General features: G+C 50.3%; 1 protein-coding gene across 4 annotated transcripts in view; it reads right to left on the bottom strand.

The window, feature by feature from the left end:
• Window positions 1–9,979, bottom strand: part of TNIP1 (TNFAIP3 interacting protein 1) — a 52,328-nt gene extending 42,349 nt beyond the window's left edge. For 2 of the 4 annotated variants that reach the window (XM_082836400.1, XM_082836402.1), the window contains exon 1: window positions 3,931–4,057. The gene's annotated coding sequence lies outside the window, so the exon portion shown is untranslated. Of the gene's footprint in view, window positions 1–3,930; window positions 4,066–9,935 lie in introns of those variants that run through there. The other 2 variants (XM_082836401.1, XM_082836403.1) reach the window with 2 other exon arrangements.
• Between the last annotated feature and the right edge of the window lie 4,517 nt (window positions 9,980–14,496).

The following is a 14,496-nucleotide window of genomic DNA, read 5'->3' as shown; positions in this document are numbered from 1 at the left end:
CAGTCACTGGGCTACAGTTTTCTGGAAGTAATGCCCTAAGACGCCTGCCACTGCAATCCCTTCATTTTGCAGCTGGGACACCAAAGCCAGCAAAGGGAGGAGGACCTGCCCAAGGCTGCAGGGACGGCGGTGACACAGAGGGGAAGCAAACCCAGTCTTCTGGTGGCCAGCTGCGTGCTCTTTTCACCACACCTCCTACTGCCCTCCCTCTCTCTCGTCCTGCACCCCTCCCTCCACGTGGTCAGGTGAGCAGTGAGGGGAAAAAAGAGGGACGAGAAAGGAGGTGGGCCCACAATGGGGAGCCACCTGTAACAACACTGGAAGGGGCCGCCTACAAGGCAGTTCACTCCTGACGCTGCACTGGGGGTGGTCAAGCGGAGGCTGGCTGATCACCTGCTGGGGTGCTGGGTGCTGTTGAGGAAATTCGGGCCAGATGTCCTCTGCGGCCCTCCCACATGTCTACTGCCACTATTCCAAACAAGGATGGAAAGACGTCTGAGACAAAACAAAGGATGACCCATCGAGAGAGGACACAGCATGGTCCAGAGGTGGCAGAGGGTTAAAGGCAAGTCACCCCGAAGCCTGAAAAATCGGACCATCTGCATCATCTCCTACTGAAATCCCTTCAACAGCCTCATGATCAGCCTCATTAATGAGATTTAATGATGATTTAATGAGATTTCTCATTAATTTAATGAGATTTAACGATGTTCGGCAGCCAGCAGCGATTGATCACTTACCCCATGCCAGCCCTGTGCTGAGTGCTTGACACACACTGTCTCATTAATTCACACCACTCTGGAAGCAGCACTTACATCACATAAACTTATAGAAGAGGAAGCAGACACAGCACGCACCCAGGTGTGCTGAACTCTAAATCAGGCACACTACACCACGGGTTCTCAGAGAGCAGCTGGACCGGCAGCATCAGCATCACGGCCACCAGCTGGATCAGACACTCTTGGGGGCGCAACCCTGCAATCTGTTTAACACGCCACCCAGGGGACTCTGATGCACGCTTGGGCTTGCCAATGCTCTGATCACTTCCCAGTGCTGCTGACGGGGAAAAACTGACACTTCTCTGCTTGGTAGTCAAGACCATTGGGTTTTTCCTAGCCCAGCTGGTCAGCTCCCCCAGTGCAGCAGGGCCTTAGCCCCAATCCTCTTACCCTAAGTTGCAGAAGGGGCTCAGGCCCCACTCTGCACCTCATCATCTTGCCTGGGCTCGGCCTTGAAGTCGCCTCCTTCCAGAAGCCCCCTGACCATCTGGCACCCCCAAATTGCTCCACACCCCAGTCACACTTACTGCCGGGCACGTGCTGACACACTACGCCTTCCAGCTAGCGCTCATGTCACATTTCTGCCCAGTCCACAACGAGTTCCTGGAGGGCAGAGCCAGTACCTTATTCACCTGAGTACCACGCCACTCCACACAGCACCAGGCCGGAGGGCTGTCAGGAAATGTTTGCTGACTATCAGAAGAAAAGAAAAATGCCTTGGGAAGCAAGTTCTGGCTCTCACCCTGACTCTGCCACTACCTCTCTGGGACAAGTGCCTTCCCATCTCTAGGACTCAGTTTTCTCATCTGTGAAATGCACCATTATTCTAGTTTCTTCTATTCTACTCATCTGCTGAACAAACCCAGCAAAGCCTTACCCCAGACACTCTTTATCTAGTATCAGGAACGCACACGTGAAGACTAAAGAGGTCCCTGCTCTCACCCTTCTATTCTAGGAAAAGAGGAAGACAACAAACAAGCAAACAGTAAAAATTACTGTATGCCTGACACATACCGTGTCTACACACATACTTTCTCAATTGCAAATAAGCAAGATCATTTCAGGGCGTGATGAATGTATTAAAAAATATATATAATAGTAATATGACAGAAAGTGAAAAAAGGGGTTACTTTGCATAGAAAGGTCAGGGAAGGCCCCTCTGAGGAGGTGACATTTGAGCTGAGACTTGACAGATAAGGAAGAACCAGCCATGAAAAGAGCTGGGGAAAGGTGTTCCAGGCAGAAGGAACAGTACATACAAAGGCCTCAAGGCAAGAATAAGCTTGGCCTGTCCGAGGGGAAAAAAAGCAGGCTGCTGTGGTTAAATCACAGTGAGTGCAAGAATAAAATAGTACCCAGTAGCACCCAGAGAGGGAGGCAGACAGCCGACCTCCTACAATTCTGAGGTGTTCAAATCAGGTCGGCCAACCCAACCCAGAACATCCGGGGCCCAAGTCACAGGCAGCACTGGGGGTTAGGGTATGAGTCAGACCCCACGGCTTCCTGGGGCCCCAAAGGCCCTGATGTGGGAATAGGGGCAGGCAGCAACCCTCAGCGTGAGTGCCATGCCATACCCACGGACACACATGGGTGGGAGAAAACAGGGTCACATAAGTATGTAGAACACAGGACACTCACGGCTGCAGCCTCCAGAGGGACATGATCAAGTGCTTCACTGAAGTGCCAGGCCCTGATCCCAGGACACAGCCAGGATAGTGGAAAGGAAACAGGGCCCAGGATTCAAGGCTTACTAGTCTTGGGCAAGTCTTAACCTTTTGGGGGTTCAGTTTCCTCACCTCAAAATTGAGGCTACTACTAGTGACTCTCTCCTAGGGTTGCTGAAAAGAGTAAATGAGATACAACATAAAGCACTGTGCCTGGCACACAGTATGTGCTGATAAATGTAAGCTGTTATTATTACCATTATTGGTTTTTCACTGCCTCAGTTCTCTCTGCTGTAAAACAGTGATATTAATACATCATAGGATTGCTATGAGTCTGTGCTAATAAACATTCCAGCCTCCTAATGCAATATCCATTGTCAGGAATGAAAAAGAAATTGAGAGTCCTCTTTCCGGATCTCTCATCAGGTGCTGAATTCCCCTCTACCCTACCACATTGTTTGGAAAATGAGTAAGAGCTGATTAAATTCTATTTTGACAACACTGTGAAATAAAAATGATGCATTAGGAATCCATAGATTTCTCTGCACTGTCATTCTGCAAGGGGGTGGGGATAAACGTTGCTGATTCTTCTGCATCATCCACAAAAGTCCCCCCCCCAACCAAAACACGAAGTCTCACTCAGCCGCACAAAATTCCCACCCACAAAATTCCCATACAATTAATGAATATATAATACAGTCACTTTCATGTACACACAATTTCACACACTCTTGCAGACAAATGTTCTACAGCGGAAAACTCACGCATATGTAGAAACTCCACACCCCAAATCGCTCCCCAAAATTCACTACAGCTACCCTGCAAATGCACCCAAATGTTGTCTCCGACAGTGGGCAAAATATGTTCAACAGAAACAGTATATAGCACAGAGTCTGGAGTCAAACGTCAGCGTTCAAATCCTGAATTTGCAACTCTCTAACTGTATGACCCCAATCTCCAAGTGCCTCGGTTTCCTAACCGGTAAAATGCGGATAATAATAATCATACTCGTTTTGAGGATGGAAGTGGCAATTAAACGAGTTTAATACATGTAAAGAGCTTAGTTCAGCACTTGGAAAGCGCCCAATAAGTTATTTTCCTCTTCATTACGTGTGCACATGGCTTCCAAAACTGGTCTCCCACACTATAAACAGACCCACGCCCGCACACACACCCTCCAACCCGCGGGTCCGCACACCCAGCACACAGCCCGCCTGCAGTTCCCAGACACGCTTGCCCACTCAGTGCGCACGCGCGCCCACCACCCTCCGCGCAGGTCAGGGATTCCCCACTCGGCCGGACCCGGCCGCCCCGGGAGGTGCCCTGCGCCCGGGGACCTCGGGCGCCGGAGCCCAGGAGACAAGAAACCCAGGCCACCAGTCCGGGCCTGACCTCCCCCCTGCCACGCCCGGTGGACTACCGAGGCTGGGACCGGCCCAGTCCCAGACTCCATTCCTTTCCATCCCCGCTCCGCCCGGCCGACTTACGTGAGGGTGGGGACCCGGGGAGACAGCACCCCGCTCCCCGCGTCCAGCCCGAGTCCAGGGACGCGGTAGAGGCCTGGGCCAGTCTCTGGCCCCGCAGCACTGCACAGGACCCCGGGTCGGGGAAAGGGGACAGGGCCGGTGACTAGGAAGTGCTGGGGGCCGGGCCGCCCCACCCCCTGGGAAAGTCCCCAGTGATTGACAGGCCGCTCGCCCAATCACGCTGCGCCATCTGGGCGGGTCCGCAGCCACCGGGGTGGGACGCAGAGAGGTAAACAGCCGCCGCCGGAGCAGGCCGGTTCCTGGGTAGCCTTTGCCTCGGGCTGCAACCTCCGCAGGTCCGGGCAGTCCCTCGCCGCCCTCCCTGCTGCGGAAACTCCGGGCGCCGGAATGAGGCTGGGGCCACACTGAAAGCCGGAATTTCAGAGTAGAGACGCGCCTAAGAGACCACCCACCCTTTCCTTGCGCCGAGGGGCACAGGGGCCGGAGCCCGGTGGGGGAGCGGGGGAGACTTGCCAAACGGCATGTAAGCATTTGTAGCTGAGCCAGAGCTAGAGTTCGGGGTCCTAGAGTTCGGTCCAGGGCTCCCCCGGACTTCTTACAGAGCTCACAGAAATTCTGAGGTGAAAGTACCCTTAAAGAATCTCATTGTCACAGCTGACATTTTTTGCGTACTTACTGCTCCAAACTTGGTAAGCACTTTGCATGCTTTATTTATTTAATTCGGTCAGCCACCCTAGTGAGATGATTTTTATCCCCCCCTTTTTTTGTAACCGTAAATAAATTAATGTACAAGGCGCGTGGAGGTTAGATGACCTCAGTAAGTGGCTGAACCAAGATTGAAACCCAAGTGAGCAAATCCGTAGCCCACTTTCTACACGGTCTACCTATATGTGGGCCAGATCATGCAAACAGGCTGTGAGATTTCCCAGCCCAGGAAGGAGCAGTACCTTGGTTTACGCTTGGGAACACTTGTTTTTTTAAGCCCACCATTTTATTTAAAAGAGGGTAAATTTTAATTTCAAAAAGTGTCAAGTCCTAACCTTGGAATATAGGACAGCTCTTCAAATTGGGTTAATATAGCTTTATGAAAAACTTATTCCGAAAGATTCATTTCACCGGAACTATTGAAAACTTAGTCATTGACAGGCCCTCATCCTCAGAAAGGATTTGGGGAACTATTTCATACAGGCCCTCATTTTACAGGAGAGCTCTGTAAATTAACTGTGACTCTGTGTGAAAACACACACACACACACACACACACACACACACACACACAACCTACGCAACTATATGCCTAATCCAAGAACTCTCCTTTCAAGATTTGTGACATCCTGGGATGCTTTTAGTTACTTCAAAGGGGTTATCAAAGTCTCAAAACGATATTAATTCTAGTTCATTTTAATTATGAAAATAAGTACACATATTTTGAAGAGAGGGATGCGAACACCAAACAAAGCACCACTGAGTGTGACCAATCACCAGGAGATTACGATCTTGGACTGGTTCATACTGCAGCTCTCAGGCATCACCTCACCCATTTGTGCGCTGCCCCTGCCTGCCCTGTCCGGTTTTCTTCCTGCTCTTGTCTGTAATTCCCAGTTTGCTTTTCCTGGAATGCACTCTTCCTAATCCCAAACAAAGTCCTTCTCATGAACACTGAAATTTACTTTAAAAAATGAAGAGTCTCCAACTGTTTGCATTTTGTTTCCAAACTATTTCAGCTGTTTTTGTAAATGTCTGACCTTAGAGAATTATGCAAATGGTTTCATTCCCCAAAGTGCCGGGTGATTCCTAGAGGTGGGCTTGTTGGACAGTGCTCTAGTATGGCACAAAAAGGTCACACAGTCATCTTTTTGCCCGATTCCCTCCTTCTGGATAATTTTTCTTAACAACTGCAATATGTGAGAAGATGCATCTCTTCAAAGTCATGACCACATCCACCTCTTCCATCCATTTCAGTCTGAGTTCTAAACATTCCATGTTAGGGGCCATTGCACCGTTGATCACAATCCCCTATTTGGCAGATGGTAAACTGAGTCCTCAGAGTAGTAAAGAACTTACTTAAGGCCACGCACATGGAGTGATGGAACCAGGGTTGGAACCCAGGTCCTTGGCTCCCGGTCATATGTGCTCTTTCCACTGCATCATGTTGTCTTTACAGTGTCCTGATTTTTCTTACTTTCTTACAGAAACTCAACACTCATGATGAACGTAGGCCATGGACCTAACTAATGGGGTTCTAACCATTCAACCACTGCCTTCCTGGGTGGCCTCTCTAAGTCTCTGTTCCTCTCTAAAAAATGGAGATAATGATTACCTACCCCTTAGGCGATCATGAGGATAAGTGAGATAATGTAAGTAAATCCCAAAGCTTGGCACACAGTAGGCATTCAGGAAAAGATAGTGGTTTGTAGATGTGGATTGCACGCACTGAGTAGAACTTCACTGTTAAACCCAGAATGCAACCTCCCCAGGCTCCATCCCACCATCCACAAACTCTCTGGGACCCTAGACTCTGGGGGCTAGGCAGGGTAGGAGACGGGCCCCCTAGCCTGGCACCCCCTTCTCCCCCCAGCCCTGGAAGGAAATTTCCAAGCTGGGAAGCTGGGCCTGACACTGAGAACTGAGTGACTTAGTCAGCTGGGAATCTCTTGCTCTTCCAGAGTGAGGACAAGCAGCAGTGCAAAGCCCCACCTGGCAGGAGAATCAAAGGGCCTGTGTGTTGTTTCGTTGTTTCGTTTTGTTTTAAGGCAGGCGGTTTCCCAATCTCTTTTCTACCACTCCCCCGCCCCCTTCCACCACCTCCACCAAGGCTGCTCCAAAGTTTCACACCTAAATCCACATTTGAGGGATAAGAAACACATACCAAAAAGCCCTCAACCTATAAGTGATTTAGCTCTAAATCAAGGGCCTAAAAAGGAGTGAAAGCTGCATATTAAAAACATTAGAAGGTAATATTTATGGCATATTTGCTGTGTGCTAGGTCTGCACTTTCACATATCTCCCAACCAGCCTCTGAGGTCAGAACCATTATCACCCCCACTTCACAGATGAAACTGGGGCTCTGAGGCATTAGGTGACTTCCACAGGGTCTTCAGCAGCAACAGATCACTGGAACATGAAGATCCCGGTTCTTAATCTCTTCACGCTCTTGAACATTATATTATGGAGTCTTGCCAGCTAGCAAGGCACAGAACTCAAAATGCCAGTCCTTAAAGAGTCCTTAGAAAGGATCAAGCCTTTTTCTTACAGGGATGAAGCCACTGAGGGCCAGGGAGGACCAGGGACTTGTCACAAGTCTTACAGCAAGTTTGGGATAGTACTTAAGTCTCCTGCTCCCGGAGCAATGCTATTTCCACACATCTCAGTCATGGAAAACAGAGCTTCTAAGACAAACGAACATGTGCCTCACTCTGATAGGTGAATTAGTGAGTCTGGGCCTTCGCTAGGGGTGATGAGCAGCTAATGAACTAAGAAAGGAGCAGTCCTGGGTCTGGGTCCCTTCCTTAGATCCAGTCCCACATCTCCATAGCCGGAGGCAATCTCAGGAATGGAAAATCCTACGATGGATTCTAGGTGCTTTTTGGTGTTGGGTGTGTGTGTATATATGAGAGGGAGATTTCAGTGATAAATGAGAAATGCATGTCAAGCACATGGTGTTGGCTGAAATTGTATTAGGTAATTGTATTTGGGGGTAAAGAGTAAATAAGTGAGCAGTCTATGGTCTCTGCTTTCCACCCCAAGCCCCAGAAAGCATTTAGTTCTATCTACATCCCAAATAACTGCATGAGAGGATGGATACAACGGCGCTAAGAAATCCATAACTTTGGGGCTTCCCTGGTGGCGCAGAGGTTAAGAATCTGCCTGCCAATGCAGGGGATACGGGTTCGGGCCGTGGTCCAGGAAGATCCCACATGCCGTGGAGCAACTAAGCCTGTGTGCCACAACTACTGAAGGCTGCACGCCTAGAGCCCATGCTCTGCAACAAGAGAAGCCACCGCAATGAGAAGCCTGCACACTGCAACGAGGAGTAGCCCCACTTGCCACAACTAGAGAAAACCCACGCACAGCGATGAAGACCCAACGTAGCCAAAAATAAATAAATAAATAAATAAAAATTTATTTAAAAAAAAGAAATCCATAACTTTTCACATTCATTCAGCACTTTAAGGTGAATTAAACCATTTCATATTAACAGTTTGCCCCACTTCCAAGAGGCATGTCATGCAAGGGTTAGGAGGTGGACCCTGGAGTCTGATAGACCCTGGCTTGGATCACAGTCCTGCCACTTACACCTCACGATGACTCTCCTCCAGTTTCCTCATCAATAACAAGAAAGTTAAAACAGTGCCCAATACACAGTGTAGAAAGAATGAAACATCACAGAACCTGGCATCAGTGAGAGGCAACAATGATACTTATGATCAGCCCTATAGGGTGGGCAGGGACCATTCATCTACTCTTTCCAGTGAGGACCTCAGGGCCCAGAGCTGTGGAGGAACTTGTCCTAGACTTCACAAAGTGTTCTTGGAAACACCAGGCTTAGAAGGCATTTCTCCTTTTCCTCCAGGGTCTTTCCTGTTTTCCTCTTCTTTCATCCCAACTGTTTCCGCTGCGTCCCTGGGCTTGCCTCTTACTCTAGGCTTTCTAGGGCTCCGCTGGAGGAGAGGAAAGGGCAAAGTGACAGTGGGGGAAATTCCCGCCTGTAGCAGATGTGGCCTAGCCAGGCCCCTCCCACAGTTCCTGGGAGCCCCAGGCCAGCTCCTCTCCCTCTGGCCTCCCTGTCTCCAGCTCAGAATGTCAAGCAGATCTGGGTTTGGATCCAAGCTTGCCCCTTGTCATCCTCCTGGAAGTGGGAAGAGGTCAGCCAGGCTCAGCCCAGCCCCTGAAGGAGGCAGACCCATGGGAACCAGAGCATTTCCTAATCCTGGGAAGCCCTGACGGTGCTGTTCAGCCTCACCCTAAGTCCTCTCCCATGCACCCTCTTCTAGGGCCCCTCCCACTTCTCCCTCCATTCTTCTCCAGCCCAGAAGCCACTGTGACAGCGACTTGGCCTCCACTCCTTGCTCCTCCTAGCCAGGGACTTCCCTGGGCTGGGCCTCTGACCAGCTTTGGAAAATCTGGACTGACTGTGATCAAAGAGGAGGCTGCACCACCACTGTCTGCCAGCCCATCACCCACTCCTAGTGCCTTGGGCTCTCTCTGTGTTAAAGGCTCAACCACAGAAAGGTCCAGCTGACGCTGGAGGAGAGCAGGTGGGAGAGCCCTCCAGACGTCCGCTCTCCCCCGTGTTACGGAGGGCCCCAGCCTTCCACCATGTTCCCAGGGGAGGCAGGGCCAGACTCCCACCTGGTCTCTTCCTGTCTAGCTTTAGACCACTGAAGTGCCCACCACATGCCCACACACTCACCCTCAAAAACTCACAGACGCATAATCGTGTAATGACCCAGACACAGACGCCCACGGACACACTCACACACAAACACATAGACAACGCTCACACGCTTTTGCTCACACAGTCGTACACACAGGCACCTCGGGAGACGTGACACACGCTCACAAACGTAGACACACGTTTTCACACATGCACACACACACACCTGCCTTCACACTTGCAAACCTACCTAACCCCTTTTCTTGGGAGAAGGATAAGACAAAAATAGACCTTTCTTTTCCTTCCCTTTGGAAAAATTGGCAGCGACCGGAGAGAAAAAGACTGGCTGAGAAGGCAGAGCAAGAAGAGGAGGGCAGGAAGAGGAAATAAGAAATGCAGGGAGAGACGCAGGAGGAGAACCAGGCCAGGCAAGGAGGTAGAGACCCAGAGGCCAAGCCCTGAGCGGGTGAGGGAGCTGGGCCGGGGCAGCCACAGATCCCAGCTGGCAGGAAAGCAGAGGGGGGCCAGGTGGCTCGTGGCTCAGCCAGGAGGGTCTGGTGGCCCCGGCAGTCTTGTGCGGTGAGCCCTTGCCCTGTCCTGGCTCACGGCCCCCGGGCCGGGTCACTCACCTGGGGAAGGGCAGGGGAGGACGGGGTCTGTGCAGCGGGGCTGCCACCCGAGAAGGCTCCTCAGCTCACTGCGCTTCTGCAGGAAGGAGAGCTGGGCCAGGCTGACTTTTAGGCAGGAGGGGAATTCCCCACAACAGAGACGCAGGCAGCCCCGCAGACTCGACTGAGGCCCATCCCGCCCCCTGGCAGAGCACAGGGCCCTTCTTTGTCAGTTCCCCACCTGTCACTTCCCAGACGGGCTGTCGCTTGCTGTGAATTCCAGGGCAGGGAGGGGGCTCTTGGTAAGAGCCCGCCCGGAAGCCTGATGATTCTGTGGCTGGACTGGGAACTGGCCCAGGGGCAGAGGCAACCCGGCCGGGCCACCCTGCCCCAGCGTCGGTTCTCCCCGAGGACCTCGATCTCTTCCTTTGCCTAAGGTGGGGGGATTCCAGCACCCAGGGTCCTGGCCAAAATCACCAGCCGCCCAGCGCACATCCTCTTGCCCATCCCCCCTCCCCGTTCCTCTTCCATCTGTTTCCACTTAGTTTCTTCTCCACAGGGTAGGAAAAAGCCCACTCCTTCCCTCTGTGCCTGATCTCATTGAGATGTTGAGTGGGGCCTTAGAGACCTACCCACCAATGAACAGCCCAGCTCTGCACTAACTCCTGAGGCTCACTTCCCCATCCTGAGCCTCAGTGATCTCCTGCTGTAAAATGGGAATAATGAGTCCTGCTTTGCCCGCCTCCTGTGATGGTAATTAAAATAAAATGATAGTTTACAGACATACTTTGTAAACTACTGACTGCTTTACAAACGTAAGGTCTCAGTTCATTATCTGCTGAGAAGATGCCAAGGAGGAGATGGATGGGGACCATCTGGATGAGCTGGCCTTTCTCCATCATTCCCGGTTCTGGAGTTTCATCATTCTTGCACAACATTATAGACCACTGAAGACCTTGGAATGGACAAGTCACACCCACTTTCTGCCCACTCAGAGCTCACAGGCTCTGGGCTGTGCTGTCCAGTACAGTAGCCATTAGCAGTACATGGCTATTTAAATATAAATTCGTTGAAATTAATAAAATTAATAATTCAGTTCCCCAGTAGCACTAGCCACATCGCAAGTGCTAAAGAGCCATGTGTGGCTACCACCTTAGACTGCACATGTATAGAATATTTCCATCACTACACAAAGTTCTATTGGATAGCTTTGCTCTGGGGGCTACAGGCAAATCAATAGGTAACTACAGTCAAGGGTGGCAGAGTTATATTTTGACAGGAGGAATACAAGGAGCTATAGGAGCCAGGACAAAGGAGCGTCTGGTCAGGATTTGGGATCTGGGAAGTCTTCCTAAAGGAAGGGACACTTTGGCTGAGACCTGAAAGTAGCCAAGCAAGAGCATAAGGAAGGGTGTTCTCAGCAAAGGGAATAGAATATGCAAAGAGAAGAGAGAGTACATTCAGGGAACTGAAAATTGTTCACTCTGAGTGGACCATGGAGTTTGAAGCAAGCAAAGGGGAAGTGACAGAGGTGGGTCTGGAGAAATACCCAGGGTCAGATATCAAGAGGCCACCTCAGTCCTGGACAGGGCACTGGGAGGTAGGGGGACAGGGGGTGACAGAGTGGGAGAGCCCACTGACTCTGATCCTCAACTGCTTCTGTGCCCTTCAGATTGGGATTGCCCGGGGAATGCTAGAGACACCTCCTGGCCCAACAGTCTCACTTTACAGATGTGGAAGTAAAGAACAGACAGGGGAAGTGAGTTAATCGAGGGACTTCCTGACTCCTAGTCCAGTGCTCTTTCCCACACCACACTCAGTCCCCCAGTTGCACAGGCTGCTTTTTAAATGTTTCAATAGCCACATCTGGCAAGCAGCTACCATACCAAACCGTGCAGAAAGTCCTACAGGACTAATGACAGCAGTCCCTGAGCTAGACCAGGCGCAAAGGGTCTTCCATGCATGTAAACTCTTTTCTCTGCAGGGAGTAAAAATATACCTTCTCACACCCACGTTGTCAGATGCTCCCATCTCTGTCCTCTGATACCAAATTGCAAGGCCTCCCTTACTCATGTCCCCAACAGCTCAGAAACTGGCATTTGGGATGATGGCAGGACTCAGCATCAGGGAGAGAGATCTTGCTCCTGGCTCCCTTTGTGAAGCCCCCTGAGTCAGCCAGAGCCTTCTGTGAAATTGAGGAATGTCCCTCAATTTCCTAGAGGAAATGGAGTTTCAGATTCCTCATTAGTATAATGTGTAATTCAGCCCTGATGTTCCGGGATTGTGATATTTCCCCTATACACAGTAGTTTCTCTCCAGAGGCCACAATCATCATAGATCCTCTGTGAATTCACAAAACTCAGCTTAGACTGGGTCCTGCTCCTGGAGTCCTAAATGGTGGAGGGACCTTAAAGGGCTAAGGAGGCTCGAGTAGCTGGACCCACACGAGCTGCAATCTCCAGTTAGAACACTTGGTTTGCGTACCCAGTGGGAAGATTAGCTCTGGGCTTTCCCTGCTCAAATGCTGAGAACAATCAGCTTCTCCCACCTTCTCTTCCCCTTCTTCCTTCTTCCAGCCATGGATTTCCTGAAATTGCCTTCCCTGTTCAGGCCAAGGGTTAGACATCAAGGAAGAAGAGGCCCTTGGACTGGGTATCGGAAGACTTGAGTTTGAGTCCTGGCTCTGCTGTGTGGCCCTGGGCAAGTTCCTTCCCCTCTCTGGTCCTCAGCTTCGCCTTCCATAACATGAAGGAATCAGACTAGATGATCACGAAGCGACCTTCCCTTCTGACACTGTAAGGAAGTCTAAAAGTTCAAAGGAAGGAGAAATCAGAGCAGGCCAAGATGGTCAGGAAATAATAACAGTAATATCTGATACTTAAGATTAACATGTACCAGGCATGGTACTAAGTGCTCTTCAATGCGTTCTTTTATGCATTCCTCACCAGAACCCTGTGAGATTGGTACTGCGGTTTTACAAAGGAGGAAACTGAGGCTTATAGTGGTTTGAGCCAACAGCTACTAAGTGGCATAGCTGGAGTTCAAACTCAGGTAATTAATGTCTCCAGAGCTTACCTGGGGGAGATGAGAGCTTTGCTGAACTTCAAAAGATGGGTGAGATTTGGATATACAGGGGGAAGCTCTCACAGGCCCACTCCTTTGTTACTTAATTAACCGGACACCCCGCCGCCCACCCCACCCTTAATTTCCTCTCCCACCCTGACGTCTCTGGTCTCGTTGCTGATGTTGTGGGAATAGCATTGAGCCCGTCTCATAATAGTCAATCAATATTTATTTAGCGAATGAATAGATTTGACTCTGTGGGCTTCCTGATTCATCAATTCTGTTGAAAGCTCCCCCAGTGCTATTTGAACCTAGACCAGGACTCTGGGCAGATTTCTGGATCCCACCATAGACCTGAGGTATCAGACTCTCAGGGATAGAGCCCTAGAGATAGCACTTTAAATAACCTTTCAGGGGTAGTCTTAGTACTTAGCAGTTTGAGAAGCCCAAGCTCCCTAAGCTGGGTCTTCCAACTCCAAAGTGAGAATTACCTGCTCAGATACAGGCAGCCAAGAACTCACTGTCATGAACTAGCGGGAAGTACCAAGTATGCTAGCACTTCTCTGGGTCATCCAAACATCAAATCTGTGACTTTTGCAAAAATGCTTTGAGTCCACAAGCATCCACTAGGTGCTAGGCCCATTGCTGTTGCTGACTCACTATGTGACCTCAGTAGAAATTTCTTCTCTGTCTCTCACCTTCCTCATTTGTGAAAAGCAGTCAATTCTCTTTGCCCATCTATAACTCAGGGAATAGCTGTGTGCGTAGAGGTGTGCCCATTAGGATGATTTCATAAAGAATATCATAGGTGAGGGGTTTGTCAACTTTAGTGTCTGTCAGAATCATCTGATCCATTTGGTCTTGGGTGGGGGCCTTAGATCAGTGTTTCTCAATCCAGGCAGCACATCAGAATCACCTGGGGAGCCTTGTAAAAAATACAGATGCCGAGGCCCCACCCCAGAGTAATTACAGCATAATCTCAGGAGGGTGTGGCCTGGGATTGGTATTTAAAAAGCTCCCCAGGGCTTCCCTGGTGGAGCAGTGGTTAAGAATCCGCTTGCCGATGCAGGGGACACGGATTTGAGCCCTGGTTCAGGAAGATCCCACATGCCGTGGAGCAACTATGCCCGTGCACCACAGCTACCGAGGCTGCGCTCTAGAGCCCGCGAACCACAACTACTGAGCCCACGTGCCATAACTATTAAAGCCCACACGCCTGGAGTCCGTGCTCTGCAGCAAGAGAAGCCGCTGCAATAAGACCGTGTGCTGCAACGAAGAGTAGCGCCCGCTCGCCGCAACTAGAGAAAGCCCGCGCGCAGCAACGAAGACCCAATGCAGCCAAAAATAAATAAAAATAAAATAAATTTAATTTAAAAATAAATAAATAAATAAAAAGCTCCCCAGGTGATTCAAAGTTGTGACCACTGCCCTCAAAGGTCTTTTCTAACAGTTGGTTCTGATGCAGGTGGTCGCAGGACCTCACTGTTTCCTTTTTTTGTACCAGGGAAGGTAGCTTCTC

The sequence above is a fragment of the Leucopleurus acutus genome (assembly GCF_964270905.1).
Source record: "Leucopleurus acutus genome assembly, chromosome: 3".
Lineage (NCBI taxonomy): Eukaryota > Metazoa > Chordata > Mammalia > Artiodactyla > Delphinidae > Leucopleurus > Leucopleurus acutus.
Note: the sequence above shows the minus strand (reverse complement) of the source record. Positions and strands in the feature narration are given on the sequence as shown.